The following is a 15502-nucleotide window of genomic DNA, read 5'->3' on the forward strand; positions in this document are numbered from 1 at the left end:
ACATAACGAGTAAAAGGAAGGCGCAAAGTAACATAGGGCCCCTGCAGGACAAATCAGGACAGCTGGTGGCTGATACAGGGGAAAAGGCGGAGCTCTTCAATGAGTTCTTCACTTTAGTATTGCTAAGTACTGGCCAAGACAATTCCCCAAACTTGAACATAGATAGATGTCTGGGGAGGCGCTAGACCACCACCAATGGTTAGTGCTGATTTAGTTAAGGAGCACTTGGAGGGGCTGGATGGGTACAAGTCAGCAGGTCTGGATGACCTCCATGTGTGCTGAAGGAATTGGCCAGTGTCAAAGCTGAGCCACTGGCATGGCTGTTTGAGCACTCATGGTGCTCCGGCCAGGTCCCTGAGGACTGGAAAAGGGCCAATGCGGTGCTCATTTTCAAGAAGGCGAGAAGGGATGAGCTGGGTAACTTTAGGCCAGTCAGTCTTACCTCTATCCTTGGGAAAATATTGGAAGAAATCATTAAAGAGCACATTTGTGAAGGCCCAGCAGGGGAAATTATGCTGAAAGGAAACCAGCACGGGTTTGTCACAGGTAGATCCTGCCTGACAAACCTTATAGCCTTTTACGACCAGGTCACTCACTGCCTTGACACAGGAGCCGAGGCAGATGTCATCTACCTGGACTTTAAGAAGGCCTTTGATACAGTTTCGCATCCTATTCTCATAAGGAAGCAAGTAGGCTGTGGAGTGTATGCTTATAAAGTCAGGTGGGTGGACAACTGGCTTAGGAACTACACCCAGAGAGCAGTGGTGGATGAGTTGTTTTCGGCCTGGAAGGAGGTGGGCAATGGTGTCCCGTAGGATTCAGTCCTTGGACCGGTATTATTTAATATTTTCATCAGTGATTTGGACAGGGGTGTGGAGAGCACCCTGTCCAAGTTCACAGATGACACCAAGTTATGGGGCAAAGTTAACATATCGGAGGGCAGGGAGTGGATACAGATTGATCTGGACAGGTTGGATCAATGGGCAGAATGAAACAGGATACAATTCAACAAAGACAAATGCAAGGCACTCCACCTAGGGAGGAGAAATCCCCAGCACACCTATAGGTTGGGGGATGACCTCCTCAGTTCAGTGGCTGAAAGGGATCTTGGAGTCATAGTTGACTCTAAGATGAACATGAGCTGGCAGTGTAACAAAGCCATTAACAAAGCCAATATCACCTTATTGTGCATTAGCAGATGCATGACCAATAGATCAAGGGGGGTGATGCTTCCCCTCTATGTGCCATTGGTCAGGTCGCAGTTGAAGTGCTGTGTCCAGTTTTGGGCACCACACTTCAAGAGGGAAGCGGAGAATCTGGAGAGGGTCCAGAGGAAAGCCACTTGTATGATTAGGGGCCTCCACGCAAGACACTATGAAGGGAGATTGAGGGATCTGGATCTCTTCAGCCTTCACAAGAGACATCTGAGGGGAGACCTTGTAGCCGCCTATAAGTTTATCAAGGGAGGAAAACAGGGACCTGGAGATGTGTTATTTACCACAGCACCCCTAGGAGTAACTAGGAATAATGGGTACAAACTAGTGGAGAGTAGATTCAGGTTAGACATTAGGAAGAAATTTTTCACAGTGAGGGTGGCCAGAATTTGGAACGGGCTGCCAAGAGAAGTGGTACCTAACTTGGAAGTCTTCAAGAGGAGGCTAGATAGGCTGGGGTCATCTGACCTCAGTCCTCTTTCCTGCCTGGGGCAGGGGGTTGGACACGATGATCCTTCATGGTCTCTTTCGACTCTACAATCTATGAATCACCTAAAAAGTGTACGCATGTGCTACTGTGCATTAGTGCAGCTTAATACACATTTATTTAGTACCTCATATTGAAGGTACTAAATTTAATGCACATTAGAAAAAGTACATTAATGCACGTGTAGATTCACCTATTTGCATCTTTTTAAATCCAACCTAACTCCTTTACCTACTCTGGATTTCTATGAATATAAATAAAAACAGAACTTGCACCATAAAGTAGAGCAAATTGGAATTAAACAAAATGTGCCTTTATTTATAAAAATATCTCAGGTTAAACTTAAGATTAGCTTGCTACTAGACAATGAACTAGTTGTAACTTAATTGTATAGTATCAGTGAAATTATATATTCCTGGATAATGTTGCATGTAGGAAATAACAAATGTTGGATGCATCTCTCTCTTAGCAATCAAACTTACAGCTTTGCAAAAATAAAGTTAAATTTATATTTAGCATTTGCTAGAATACATGCAAAAATCAATATCAAAACAAATAGGATGCAAAGAAACAGCCAGACCTTCATGTTTAATTAGTTGTCACTGGGTGCATTTACATGTGATATTAATACACTTGAATAAATTCTGGAGTTTATTGCTCCTGGGTGCAGTCTTTGCATATTCCCAGGACCGCAACACATGGAGCCGGCAGCACAACCCTGGCTGACAGAGGGCCCAGGGGTCAGCCTGCTAACCTGGAACTGCTCCCCCCCTGGCTCAACATGCTGTGGAGGGGCTGGCTAGGGCATAAAGGTGCTACATTGCAGCGCTAGCCAGCATGCAGTCCCTGCACTGTAGCACCCTCACACCCCAGCTAACCCCGGTCACCATCTGCACATGTATTTGAATGCACATAAGTACTCCTCCGTAGGATAATGCTTGTGTTGGACAGTACTATCCTACAGCAGAGTTAATTAGTTTACTGAGGCCTAATAGCGCTACACATGTAGATGGTGACACTTTACTGTGGAGCTAATTAGGCAACTGCAGTAAAGTGTATGTATTCAATACAAGCAAATATATTTTATAACAACAAAAATATGGCCATACATTTTCAAAAAATGATGATTTTGAGTGTGTCAGTTTTTCAGTACTTAAAAATAACCACCTTAAAAGAGCCAGTAAAGTCCAGGCCTCTCTGATTGTGCACTCAAAATCTCTCACTACTGCCCACTGCCAGAAATAGCTCCCAGCCATGTAATTGCACCAATTCGGTGCACCTGGCGAGTCAATAAAGCTCCGTGGGAGTGGATTGGGAGGTCCCGCCGAAGTACAGCCGGGGTGCACAGGCTAGCAGTGTCTTCTTGTTTGGGGCTCTCCCCAACGCGGGTACTCCTGACTTTCCCATATACCTTCCCCTTTAACTCGCCATTAGGCGGCTCTCCATCAAGAAGTGGTGGTGTTGCTGCCTCTTCTAAGCAGCCTTGTTCTCCGGCCTCTTTGTCTTCATGGCATCTTGAAAAAAAAACTGCAACTGTATTAGTTTTGCAAGGTTTGTACTCAATATTAAAATGGAAAGTTTGCGATGTCAGTGCCCACCGGGTGATGCGTGCATTGTCTATCTGTTTGATTCTAAGCCACCTTAGCGGGGTGTGATCAGTTATAAGGGTGAGCTTATGCCCCAACAAGTAATATCAGAAATAATTAATGCCCCACTTTATGGCTAGGCATTCACGTTCTACTGTCGCATACTGTCTTTCCATTGGGTTCAACTTCCGGCTGGCGTAGGCTACTGGCCGTGAAATTCCATCAGTCTCCTGCAACAGTACCGTGCCCAAGGCCTTATCGGAGGCATTCATCTGGAGAACAAAAGGTGACTCAAAGTCCAGTGTTTCAAGTATCACGTCTCGACAGAGGGTGTTCTTCGTTTTCTCAAATGCCTGTCTACTCATGACATGCCACATGAGGAGGCCTCTACCTCTCCCTTGTAGCAAATCAGTTAAGGGTGCTGTTACCTCTCCAAATTGTGGTATAAATCGTTGATAATACCCTGCGAGGTGTAGGATTGCCCTAAGTTGTTTACGGCTCTGGGGTGGGGTATACTGGTGTAAGGCCTGTACCTTATCAGCTAGGGGCCGGATCTGGCCTTGGCCTACCATAAACCCCAAAGTACTTTGTTTCAACTTTTCCTAATACACTTCTTTGGATTGGCTGTGAGCCCAGCTTGACGTAACTCCCGTAGTACAGCCCCCACCGCTTCCAAGTGTTCCTCTCAACTTTGCATATAGATTATAATATCATCTATGTTATCTAATATCATCTATGTGCCCACATACTGCTGGTGTGGGGCCAACACCCATTTGATCAACCTCTGAAAGGTTGCCACAGCCCCGTGGAGCCCAAAAGGCATCTGCCTAAATTCATACAGGCTCCACGGTGTGCCGAATGTCATCTTAGCCATGTCTTCCCTTCTCAATGGCACCTGCCAGTATCCCTTCACCAAGTCCAGGGTTGAGATAAACCTAGCCTGTCCCACTTTTTCTAGCAATTTGCTAATCTGGGGCATGGGGAAGGCATCAAAGCAAGATATGGCATTGACTTTCCTGAAGTCTACATATAGTTGTAACAACCCATTGGACTTAGTTACTGCCACGATGGGGCTACGCCAAGGACTCTGGGACTCCTGGATGATGCCTTGTTTCAGCATTTTTGTAACTTCCTCATGAATTGCCTGATACCTATGGTATGGGATCCTCCTCCATTTCTCCCTCACAATCTGCCCACCTGGGGTTACTATCCGGTGGGTTATCCCCTTGGCGCACCCTGGAATCTCGCTGAAAGTGGCTCAGAACTCCATAGCTAAATCTTTTAGCTGATCCTGTTGCTGAATACTCAACTGGGCCCCAACGGGGACTTCCATACCCCCTTTATTCGGATCCGGGTCCATACCCAAGTCCTGACCAAACTTCTCATCCAAGGAAGACGGGTCAATCAACAAACCCTCCTGCTCCTTCCATTCCTTGAGCAGATTAACATGGTATATTTGCTTCTCCATCTTATAACCAGGTTTGAAAGCCGTATAGTCCAGGGGGCCAGGCTGCCTAACCACTTTGAACAGATCCTGCCAACATCTCAAAAATTTACTCTCTGTATCCGGGAGTAGTACCAAGACCTTCTGGCCTACTTGAAAACCCCTCTCCTGAGTTTTTCTATCATAATAGGCCTTTTGGGTTCTCTGTGCCACCCTCAGGTGTTCCTGTGACAACTCCCCCGCTCTCTGCAACCACTGCCTCAGTTCTCTTGCATACTCCCCATGACTAACGCCCCCCTGGGGCATCTCTTCCCAACCTTCCCTTACCAAATCTAATATGCCCCTCGGACAGTGCTCGTATACCAGATCAAATGGCACACACCCCAAGGCCGACTGTGGGGCCTCCCTGGCTGCAAATAGCAATGGAGGGATCATAAGGTCCCATTTATGTGGTTTGGTCTGCACACACCAATGCAGCATGTTCTTTAGTGTCCCATTGAACCTCTCCACCAGGCCATTAGTCTGAGGGTGGTACACAGCCAGTCACACTTGTTTGATTTGCAAGACTCCGAAGGACCCCCGGCATAAAATTGGACCCTTGATCAGTGACAATCTCCCTGGGGATCCCTACCTGGGTGACCCATTTTAAGAGCTCCTCTGCCACCTGGGACCTGGTGACAGTACGCATGGGGACTGCCTCAGGGAACTGGGTCACCTAATCTATGATCACCAGCAAGTACTGATGCCCCACTGAACTCTTAGGAAGGGGTTCCACTACATCAAGAGTGATACAGGAGAACGGTACCTCAATTATGGGCATAATTTGCAATGGTACTCATGCTGGTTTGTTTGCGCTCACCTTCTGTCAGGCTGGGCAGGCTCGGCAGAAATTCTCAACCTGCTCATACATCTTGGGCCAAAAACACTACTTTAAGTGGGCCTCTGATTTGCTACCCCCATATGCCCACCCAGGGGGTTCTCACGGGCTAATTTTAAGAGAGGGGCTTGAAACCGGTGTGGAATTAAGAACCGGGCAACTTCCTCCCCTTCTTGCACCCTGGCCTTTATCTGATAGAGTAACCCTCTCCTAACCTCGAATCTAGGTAGACTCATGCATTGCCTTGGGTCCACCACATTCTCCTCCTCTCGAGTGAGTTCAGTCTCTTTTATGGCTCGAAACTCATCTTCCACAGCCTGTGCCCTCCAAAACCTTTACTTCTGGACAAGCGTTCTATGTCGAAACTTTCCCCGTGTGACTCCTCCTCTTCACTTCCCAGCAAGCCAGCCTCTCCCATTTTATCTCCTCTTACATTGTTTAGTACTTCGTAAGTTTCCCTCCAATCTTGGCCTAGGATCATCAGATACAGTAAGTCGCGGGCCATTCCAGTGGGCATTTCTCTTGTGACATTTAACACGGTGACTTGGTAGACCCTTCAATAATAATAATAGGTGCCATGCCCATGCGTGCACATTATTCTAACAGGGGTAGCTTCTCATATATATTTGCTGGGTGCTAGCGTAGCATGAACAAATGTATGTGCACATCCTGTATTAATGATGGCCTTGAACCTCTTGCCCCCTACCCAAACTTCTACCACTGGTCGAGGCAGGGGGCCTCCACTGCCACCCCAACCTATACTACAGTCAATGGACTCTCTGCTTCCAGGTTCCCCAAGGCCCGGCGTTACAGTCAGATCTTCAAATGGTGAATGAGGCAACTTAGGTACTGACCACATCCAGCTAGCACAGTCCCGGGACATATGTCCCACCTTCCCACACCGGAAACAAACCATCAAATTGCTAGTAGGTCTTCGGTATTCTCGGACCTCCCTATTCCCCAGCCTCGGGACCTCACGAGGTTTTGGGTACAAGCCTACCTTCGCATTCCGCTCTGGAGGCTTTTCTCTAATAGTGCAGCTGAAATTTTCAGCCACTCGCAGTGCCTCAGCTGAGGACACAGGCCTATGATATCTGACCCAGCTCTGGGTTTCCTCATCTAAGTCCGCCAGAAACTGCTCCAGTAAAATCTTGTCATAGATATCTGTCTTTGAACTTTCAGCAGGCTTCAGGCACTTTGTTACCAGATCTGCCAAGTGTTGCGACAAAGTCCTGGGGTCTCTTTCCTCTTTCTTCTTTTTGGCCTTGAACGCCTGCCAATAGGTTTCCGGGTTAATATCCAGTCGATACAGGATCTCCCGCTTCACCTTGTTGTAGTTCATAGCCTCTTCTTGCATCATAGCCCCATAGGCTGCTTGTGCTTTTCCAATTAACAGCACTCCCAGCTGTCCCTCCCAGTGAGCCTTTTCCAGCCAGTTTCCAATGCCATCCATTCAAAGCTTTCTAGAAATACCTCAGGATCATCGTGGACGGACATCTTGGGTACCTTTAGCTCTATGGCATTCCTCTTGTGCCAGGCCTGTTGCTGTAACCAGCTTTCTTCCAGAGAAAGTTGATGGGCTGACTGCTGCTGCTGTTGCTGGAGGACTTGTCCCACCAGCTGTAGTGTTTGTTGAATCTGGTCGGTGCCAGTGGCCACCATCACCATCACGACATCCATGTTTTCAGACTCCCTTTGGCCGTCGCCGGAATTCCCGGCCAATGCACCACTATGTTGGGCAACCGCAGGATACAGACGCGGGGCCCGGCATCCTGAGAACATTCACTTGTCCTGCTGGTGTCAGTTGGCAGGATTGGGTTGGGCTCCTGGCCTGTTATTTCACCTGCCATGTCTTTGATGTTTCTAATTAAGTCTGGGAGGATGATGGTTTCCCTGGCCAAGAGCTGGCTGACACTCATTTGGACGAGTGGTGTGACCAGACGCATGAAAATATATATATATATTTTTTTTCTATATATAGATATCTATATATATAGATATCTATATATATATTGGGCTGGAAAAATAACAAACAAAGACCTCTAAAAGTCTGCAACAGCTCCCCAGTCTTCTTCCTGGTTCCTTTTTTGGATCTCTTGTCTGCGACTCCAGCAGCCGAGCATTTTTCTTCTTTTTTTCTCTTCCCGCGCACTCCGTCAATTACCGTCTCGCTGGCTTAATCACGTACCAGCTGCAATCAATTAGTGCGGAGCCGGGTTTTCTACCTTCATTCTCTCTCTCTCTCCACTTTTTTTTCTCTGAGCTCCTCCAAACTCTGAAGACCCGATGGGTCTTTTGCTCCTTCCTGGGGACTTCAGTCTCGGGCAGCAGGCGGGTGGTTCTGCCCGCGGCCCCTCTCTCTTTCTCCTTATGTCTCCCCCCTGTCTCGCCACTGCCTGCCACCGGAAATAGCTCCTGGCCATGTAATTGCACCAATTTGGTGCACCCGGTGAGTCAATAAAGCTCCATGGGAGCAGATCGGGAGTTCCCGCCAAAGTACAGCCAGCTGTGTCTTTTTGTTTGGGGTTCTCCACAACACAGGTACTCCCGACCTTCCCACACAAGGTAACAGGGTTTCTCCTAATTTACATCATAACATAGCAGAATTTAACCTACTATATCTGCACTGATGTTTATAATATAATCAAAATGCTCTAATGGCTTAATCCTGCTCTGTTGACTTCAGTAAGAGGAGAGCTAGATCAGTGCTGAAAGCATTTGACACAGTCACCTTCGGTGTTCAGTTCTGAAAAATCATCTATGTACGGAATCTCCTCTGTCTGCAAAAGGAATGCCCCAGAGGAAGGCCTTTCTATGCTCAGTGATTAGTGTTTTACTTGGCATAAAATAGGAAGTAGCAACATTTACCATATAGTTTCATAGTAGCTTCTGTAAATGCCCTTATGTGTTTTGCTGTAAATGCCCTATGTGTTCCTACAGCAGTACAGCTCTGTGAATCTTGACATTACCAATAGAAACAGTTGGGGGTGGCTAAGTGAGTTTTGTCTTGTCTAGCTGTGACAGAATACACTCTTTCATAAACACCGATGCTAAATCAGTGCACTTGTCTTTGTACACTGTTACCAAGTGTATCAGTACTTGGTGTTCTGATTCTATTAATTCTGACACTGGGAATATACATGTAAAGACACTTAAAAAGCAGACCTTTCAATGAAACCATACAAAAATATATACATTTTAATTAAAATGAGAATACTATTAAAAAGCCCACTTTATATTCTTCTCTCAATCTAGTAAAGGGAAAAGAATAGTAGTGTGTGTGTGTGTGTGTGTGTGTGTGTGTGTGCAAAAGAGAGATGTAAAATGTATTGGTGTGGATGTTGCTTTACAGAAAGTGGTAAGAATTAAAAATCTTTTCCCCAAGAAAACTTCAGTCTTTTAGGTGGATAGTGTTGCATTTAAAATGGGATACTTAGATTGACACACTTCCATCAATATTTAGTAGAAAGGCCTTATTAATTCTATAACAAACTTATAGGAAAATGACAGGTTGGCTATTGCAATGCACAAATAAAATAAGCTATAATCAAGTCCAGTATATTTCTAGCTGTATTCATGTTTACCATCTGCTTAACTATAGCACAGCTTGATTACTCGAGTACAGCAGCCTAAACCAGAGGATTGCCATTTAATTAATTGCAATAGGGCTTGATTAATTTGAATCAAGCACCTTAGACCATGAATCATGAGGCACTGTATATGTCATTGTTACAGCAGGGCAGATTCCAAAATATTTGCCAACCAGCATAGGTGCCTAGATTGGTGAGGAATGTGGGAACAAGGGAGAGGCAATCACTTTGAAAGGGAAACCTATTCATAATTGATCTAGGGTAGTTAGATATGGGGTGTACTTGATACAAAAAGCTGGAGAATGGGATTGACTATATTGTTGTATTTCAGGTGGTCCCAATCATAAGCTTGCATTTCTGTGCAAAAGGTACTGTTATTATGATTTAGTTATTTAAATTTTGCACGTTGGGCTGGACAAGCTCTGTGTCTAGAAGGTAGGATAGAAATACAGTCACAAGACGATATGAGGGATGGAAAGCTCTTTCCTTTCCTAGCGTGACAGTTTAAATGGGTTTCTGGGTGACTTTTATTTGGGAAATATGCTCTGGCCCCTTTGTAGCAGTTCCCTCCTTACTTTTCCTGTATTCCTTGGTTGCAAAATCTATGCAGAAAAGACATTAACAAAAAATGGAATATATGGTACTAGGGTGCCCTCTGCTGCAGGTTAGAGGTTTTAGCAACTACAGACATTTTTTTTCAGCACCACTCAGTGATGTTACAAAATTGCCAAATGTGCTGTATAGTTTCAGGTATCCAGGTTGTAGCCTTATTGGTCTAAAGGAAAAAGCAATCAGGACTCGTAGTAGAGATGATATCTCTTTTATGAGACCAACAATCTTGTTGGTCTCATAAAAGAGATATCATCTCTACTACGAGTCCTGATTGCCTGTATAGTTTCAAATATTTCTGGCAATAATTTAAGGGTTCATCTTTAAAAGAAAATCTGTAATTCATTTAGAAAAGAGCACTTAGCAGATTTGATTCTATGACACAGACTATGGCATAATCATTAGAGACTCCCAGAGATTTTCCAGAGCAATGATTCTGGATTAATGTTTATGCTTTTAAATGTGCTGGACCACGTGCCTCTCATAACTTTACTATAAGAAATGTAGTTGAGCGTCCACAATCAGTTTAGCTTTGTATTTTAAGTTAGCTTTCAAGTAAAATAACTTCCCTAGTTAAAAATATGGTTCTCTGTGTCTTAGGTATTAAAGGGGGGAAAATATGTCTCAGGGTTATAAGGCATTTCATATTTTCAGAATGCTTTGAGTCTTTTTTTTTTTTTTAAATATATACACATCCTCTGTCATGAAATTTCCATCACATACCTTAAACCGCATTAAGAAACCCACGCAGCTGTTACAATAAATGCACCCACTCTCCTGCACCCCTGCGTCCTCACCCACTGTCCTTCCCTAACCCAATCTCAGTTCCTTAGTCCATGCCCCAATCTGGGGTATACATTCTCAGTTTATTCACTGTCCTTGTTGCTGTCACGTCTGCTGCTGCTGATCCTGTTGTAGTCTCTTTTGCTGTCTCCAGGTCCAGTTGTGTCGCCATCCTCTTTGTTCTCCCTGTCCACTTCCCCTCCTGGCAGGTCTTTGAACAGCCTGTGCCAAGTGTCCCTTTTCCAGGTGGAGCTGGCTGCATCTTTTCCGTCCTCTCCCACCAATTTTTTTTTTTTATTTAATTGGCATCTGAGGTCACATTAGCCAAAATTAATTCCAAATCCATGTGTCCAGAACCATAAGTGGCTCTACTACCGGCAGACATCCTCCACCTGCACCTGGGTCTTCCGATGATTCCAAAACCTTTGGCAGGCATCCTACTTGCAGGCCTAAGCCCAGAAGCAAGGGAGGAGACTCCCATTTCCATAAACTAGGCTTAAAGCTGAACCATGCCAGAAAAGCAGTTCTCCTGTGAAGCGGTTCAGGCTAGACAGGCAAGTCTTGACATTTTCAAATGGGCCTGGGTATATTATGGTGGTTTTGCTCCAGGGCTAGAGACTCTAAAAGCAGCAGGGTCTCCAGTCCTGGAGCAGATGTGCTGGCAGGTATGTCCCAGGGCCATGATCTCTTAGGAGCCTCCAGCTGCAGTGGAATGAAATTGACATTCTGATTCAGACCAAAGCCAAATCAACATCATCTTGCCAACCCAAAACTTTACTTCTCTTCTTGCTCTATTCAAGAGTCCTACCTCCCATTCTCATTTTAATATCTAGACCACACCCTTTCCCACTTCATTAAAAACTTTTTTTAATGAATGCAGTAACTTGCCACTTTGCAGTGCATGACAAGGCATGTTACATTAGTTGCAAGAAAACTAGGGACATTTCCTTAGAGATTCTCAAGTTTTCTTGTCATTTCCTCTATAAAACGTTGTGCTTTACAGGGCAGAGAAGTTCATAGTTGTGTGTGGTTATTTTCAGGGCACTTTCAATTGCTCTGAGGCATTTGGTGGTAAAGTAATTGAGGCTCCAGAGATCTGTTCCTCACTATAGCACCTCACTACATCTCTGGACTCATGCCAAACACTGCCCCTAGTGGACCAACCTGTAAATACATACTGGTTGTTCAGTGTGGACAGTCCAGGGCAGCCAAATGGAATATTGGCCATATCACTCCCTAAAAAAAAGAGAGTTTTATATCATAAACTACCTAGTATGCTGTTGACAACAGAAACTGGCATGCTTAGACCACATTAGCTTTATGAGCTGCTAGGCTTAGCAGGACTTTTGACCATAAGACCTGAGAACAAACAGGTATCTACACCTGAAGGTATGTCTATCCAGATCTCACTGATAGCTTTAAAACCCAGTTGTAAAAGCCTTGGTATTAGCACAGATAAATATCATAGCAATGGGAACCAAGGCTTAATTCAACCTAGTTAATCAGAATTGAAGTATGTCCTCAGATATGCTAGCTGCCCCCCATGTTGGGAGGGGGACCACCACATTTTATCTTCCATATACAAATATACAGGTGAGTGAGAAAGCCAAGAAGGAAGATGTGTGAAGCTGTTTGTTTCAATTGTCCAGTCCAGTCAATGACAAAGCCTTGTCAGTGCCCTGGACAATCTGTGCTGCACTGGGTTTATGCCTGATGCAATATAACCTTTTTCCAAAGCAGTGGAGAAACTGGGGGAGGAGACCCAAATCTTCCTCTTGGGCTCTTCTTGATCTAGTCTTGGGTCACAGCAGTGTTTCCACTAAAGAAACAATTCCCCCCCTGTTCTGCTTACATACAAATCATGGTATTTTTTTATGTTTACATTCCAGGACTGTATTGCAGATTTATATAAGATTTAAAGCTCTGTCAATTGCTTCATCTATTCATGAATATCCTGAGGGACCAAACTATTGTTTAAATCTTTGATGAAAATACCCAAGATTTATATATAAGTAGTCTGAAACATTTTTTCTTTCCTGGAGATATCATTGTACATTGGGATTAGAACCTAGATTTATCTACTGTTCATGCTACCCATATAATACATAATGTTGTGTGCATTAAGCAAGGTATAAAAGTAGATGTTATTCTTGCTAAGGAAGGACCTATAAATAGGTTGTTTCACGTTTTATGGATTGGCTGCTGATGTAATTCAAACCCAAATCATTATTCAGTAGTCAGACAAAATATATTGCCCAAGGTCCCAGGATATTAAGGTTGTGGGTCACCATCTAGATTTGAAGCAGCCTAGCAGGTCTGAAGGAAGGTCTCCATTTTTAAAAGTAAATAGTGATTTGGGGTGTCCATACTGATATTGAAAGAGTGCATGCTCAGCAGATTTGAAATCCAGGCCCCTGTGAAGTTCTTAAAGTAGGAATTTATTCAAATACAGTCCTGCTTTTCAAAGGAGTGTACATATGGCATTAACCAAGTGACATGCTTATTATTTCTCAAAAACAGATAATGTATTACAAATAAAAAGTTTAGCTTTCCCAAGCTGCAAACTCAGCATGGTTTCTGAAAACCACCTTGGGTCTTTTCTTTCACACATTATTTCTATAATAAAGATGCTTCAGGCAAAAATAGGACTTCAGTAGTATTGTGGAATTCCATTGTTTTCTTAAGGTTCTCACTTTTACATCTTGGTAATAGTTCTGCCAATGACTTCCATGAAGGAGTAGAAGCTTAATTGGATTGGGTCCATACATCTAGTAGGAATAAAAAGTGATAAAATACAATGTTGGCGTCTAACATCAACAAATAGGACTCTGAATACAGAGAAGAAATGAAGGTGATAAGTAATAAAGTACTATTTTTTACATAATTTCACCTTAAGAAGGCAGGAAACCCATTTATTTATTGTCAAACAAAAATAACCACATTACAATGGACTGAGGTTAAAATTATACCTGTATAACTTAGAATAAAATATTATAATACTATTGTAATTATTAAAACTCCACAAACTTTACAAGTACACCTGGCCAGAAAATAATTTTCCATCCAAATCAATCTCCCCCCCACCCCCCAGTTTTCAAGTTTTTTTACATATATATATTTTTTTCTCTTTCTCTCTGGAAAGCAGGTAATTTTAGAGAATTTTTTCTTTTTCTTTTCTTTTCTTTTTTTTTGCTGAAGGCACAGTTTTCAGTCAGGGTGCAGTTTCTCTGGAAAAATTTTGAACAGCTTTATTTATGCTGCCAGGAAATCCCGAATTAAACCTAAAAGAAATGCACATGTATTAGAGTACAGATTAGAGAGATCACTCAAATAAAGCAATATGGCCATGATGGTGTGGTACCCTGCCTTGGCTAATGTAACCTCTTTTTTCAGGGTAAAACTGCAATAACTATACAACCAAGATTTTTTTTTGATGGGGGTTGGTCCCTTATTACATGCAAATGGCTTTTAAAATCAAATTTCTTCATTTTCCCTGATGTAATTATGGGGCAGAGAAGTTAAGATTTCACTTGAGAAAGGCATGCCTGGTGGGGCCTTCACCATTCTAAAATCAATACTTGTCTCCTTTCGAGGCCTGAGATCCAAATAAAATTCTCAGTGGCACAACCAGAGCAAAATAAGCTTTAACTTCACAACTTCCTTTGAATCAACACCACCCCCCGCTACTTTTAGTGCTGATTAAAGAGGAAGACCAGAACCAAGCCTAGAGAGAAACTCCTGAGGGGAAAAAAATGACTGAACTAGAAGAGAGAAAAGACTTGTCACCAAATTCTCTATGGTGGGGGGCAAAGTTTTTAGGCAGGCAAACCACAAATTAGCCCTGCACCCCCCCACTCCCCCTGGTTCCATTCCAATTCCTTCTCCTGCAAGATCTGCTGCTCTGTTTTCTGCTCCCTGCCCTGTGCTCTCTGCCTGATATGATGCCCTGCTCCCTGCTGTATCTGCTACTGTGCTGGCTCTGCCCTCCTCAATCAGCTATAGGACACACACAGAGCCTGCCTGTGCCACTTGTGGCACCCATGTCACAGGTTGGCCACTTCCGTTCTAAAGGTACAAACTGTTGTGACTCTGCTGACCTCAGTATAACTGTTCCAGTTTGTACCAGCAGAGAATGAAGGCTTGCTTTCTAAAAGATACCCTTTAGTTTTGCTTATAGCTCATCTTTGGAAAAGAAAGCCCAATGCGATATTGTTCCTAACATGTGACACATGATATGATTTAGCAATAAAATTGCTTCATGAGTTTATTTCCTGAGAAGATGATTTTATTAAAGCCAAAACAAAGATCCTACAGGATTCTCAAAATAACATTTCTGTTGATGATGATCTTTAATTTTCTCTTTACTCTGTTGTTCCTTGCAGGATCTGAAGCAAAGATTGTCTTTTCTTTCCTTCCTTCTTTTCTTAAATTTTAAATATATTGTTAGCAATCAATCTTGCATGCTCATTTGCTGACAGAATTTATTATTCAGACCTTATTTTACTAGAAAGTCTTGGCAACTGCCCCACATTGAAATTCTAAACTGGCAAACTATGTAAAAACAGATATAAAAATATTAATTTAGGATATATTAAAAAAATCATTCTAGTAATAAATCACAGCCTCTCTTTTAGATACTTTCATCATCTAAATGGCCCTTATGGCCTGACCACAAATCTTACCAGAGGTAGGGTGGAGCAGAGAGACCAGCTTCCTATTTAATTTTAATGTAGGTATGTAGGTATGTAGCTGTTCAACAGCAGAAATTCCTTGAAACCTTGGAGGCTCTCTAATAACAAAGGCCTCATAAAAATGGCCTTTTATCTACAGACAAGAACAATCTTTTATCAGATTATTATAATAGCAATAGGGATAGGGGAGAAAAACAAATTTGTCAAGGTCAAGTTCCTGT

Source organism: Alligator mississippiensis, chromosome 5 (genome assembly GCF_030867095.1).
Source record: "Alligator mississippiensis isolate rAllMis1 chromosome 5, rAllMis1, whole genome shotgun sequence".
NCBI lineage: Eukaryota > Metazoa > Chordata > Crocodylia > Alligatoridae > Alligator > Alligator mississippiensis.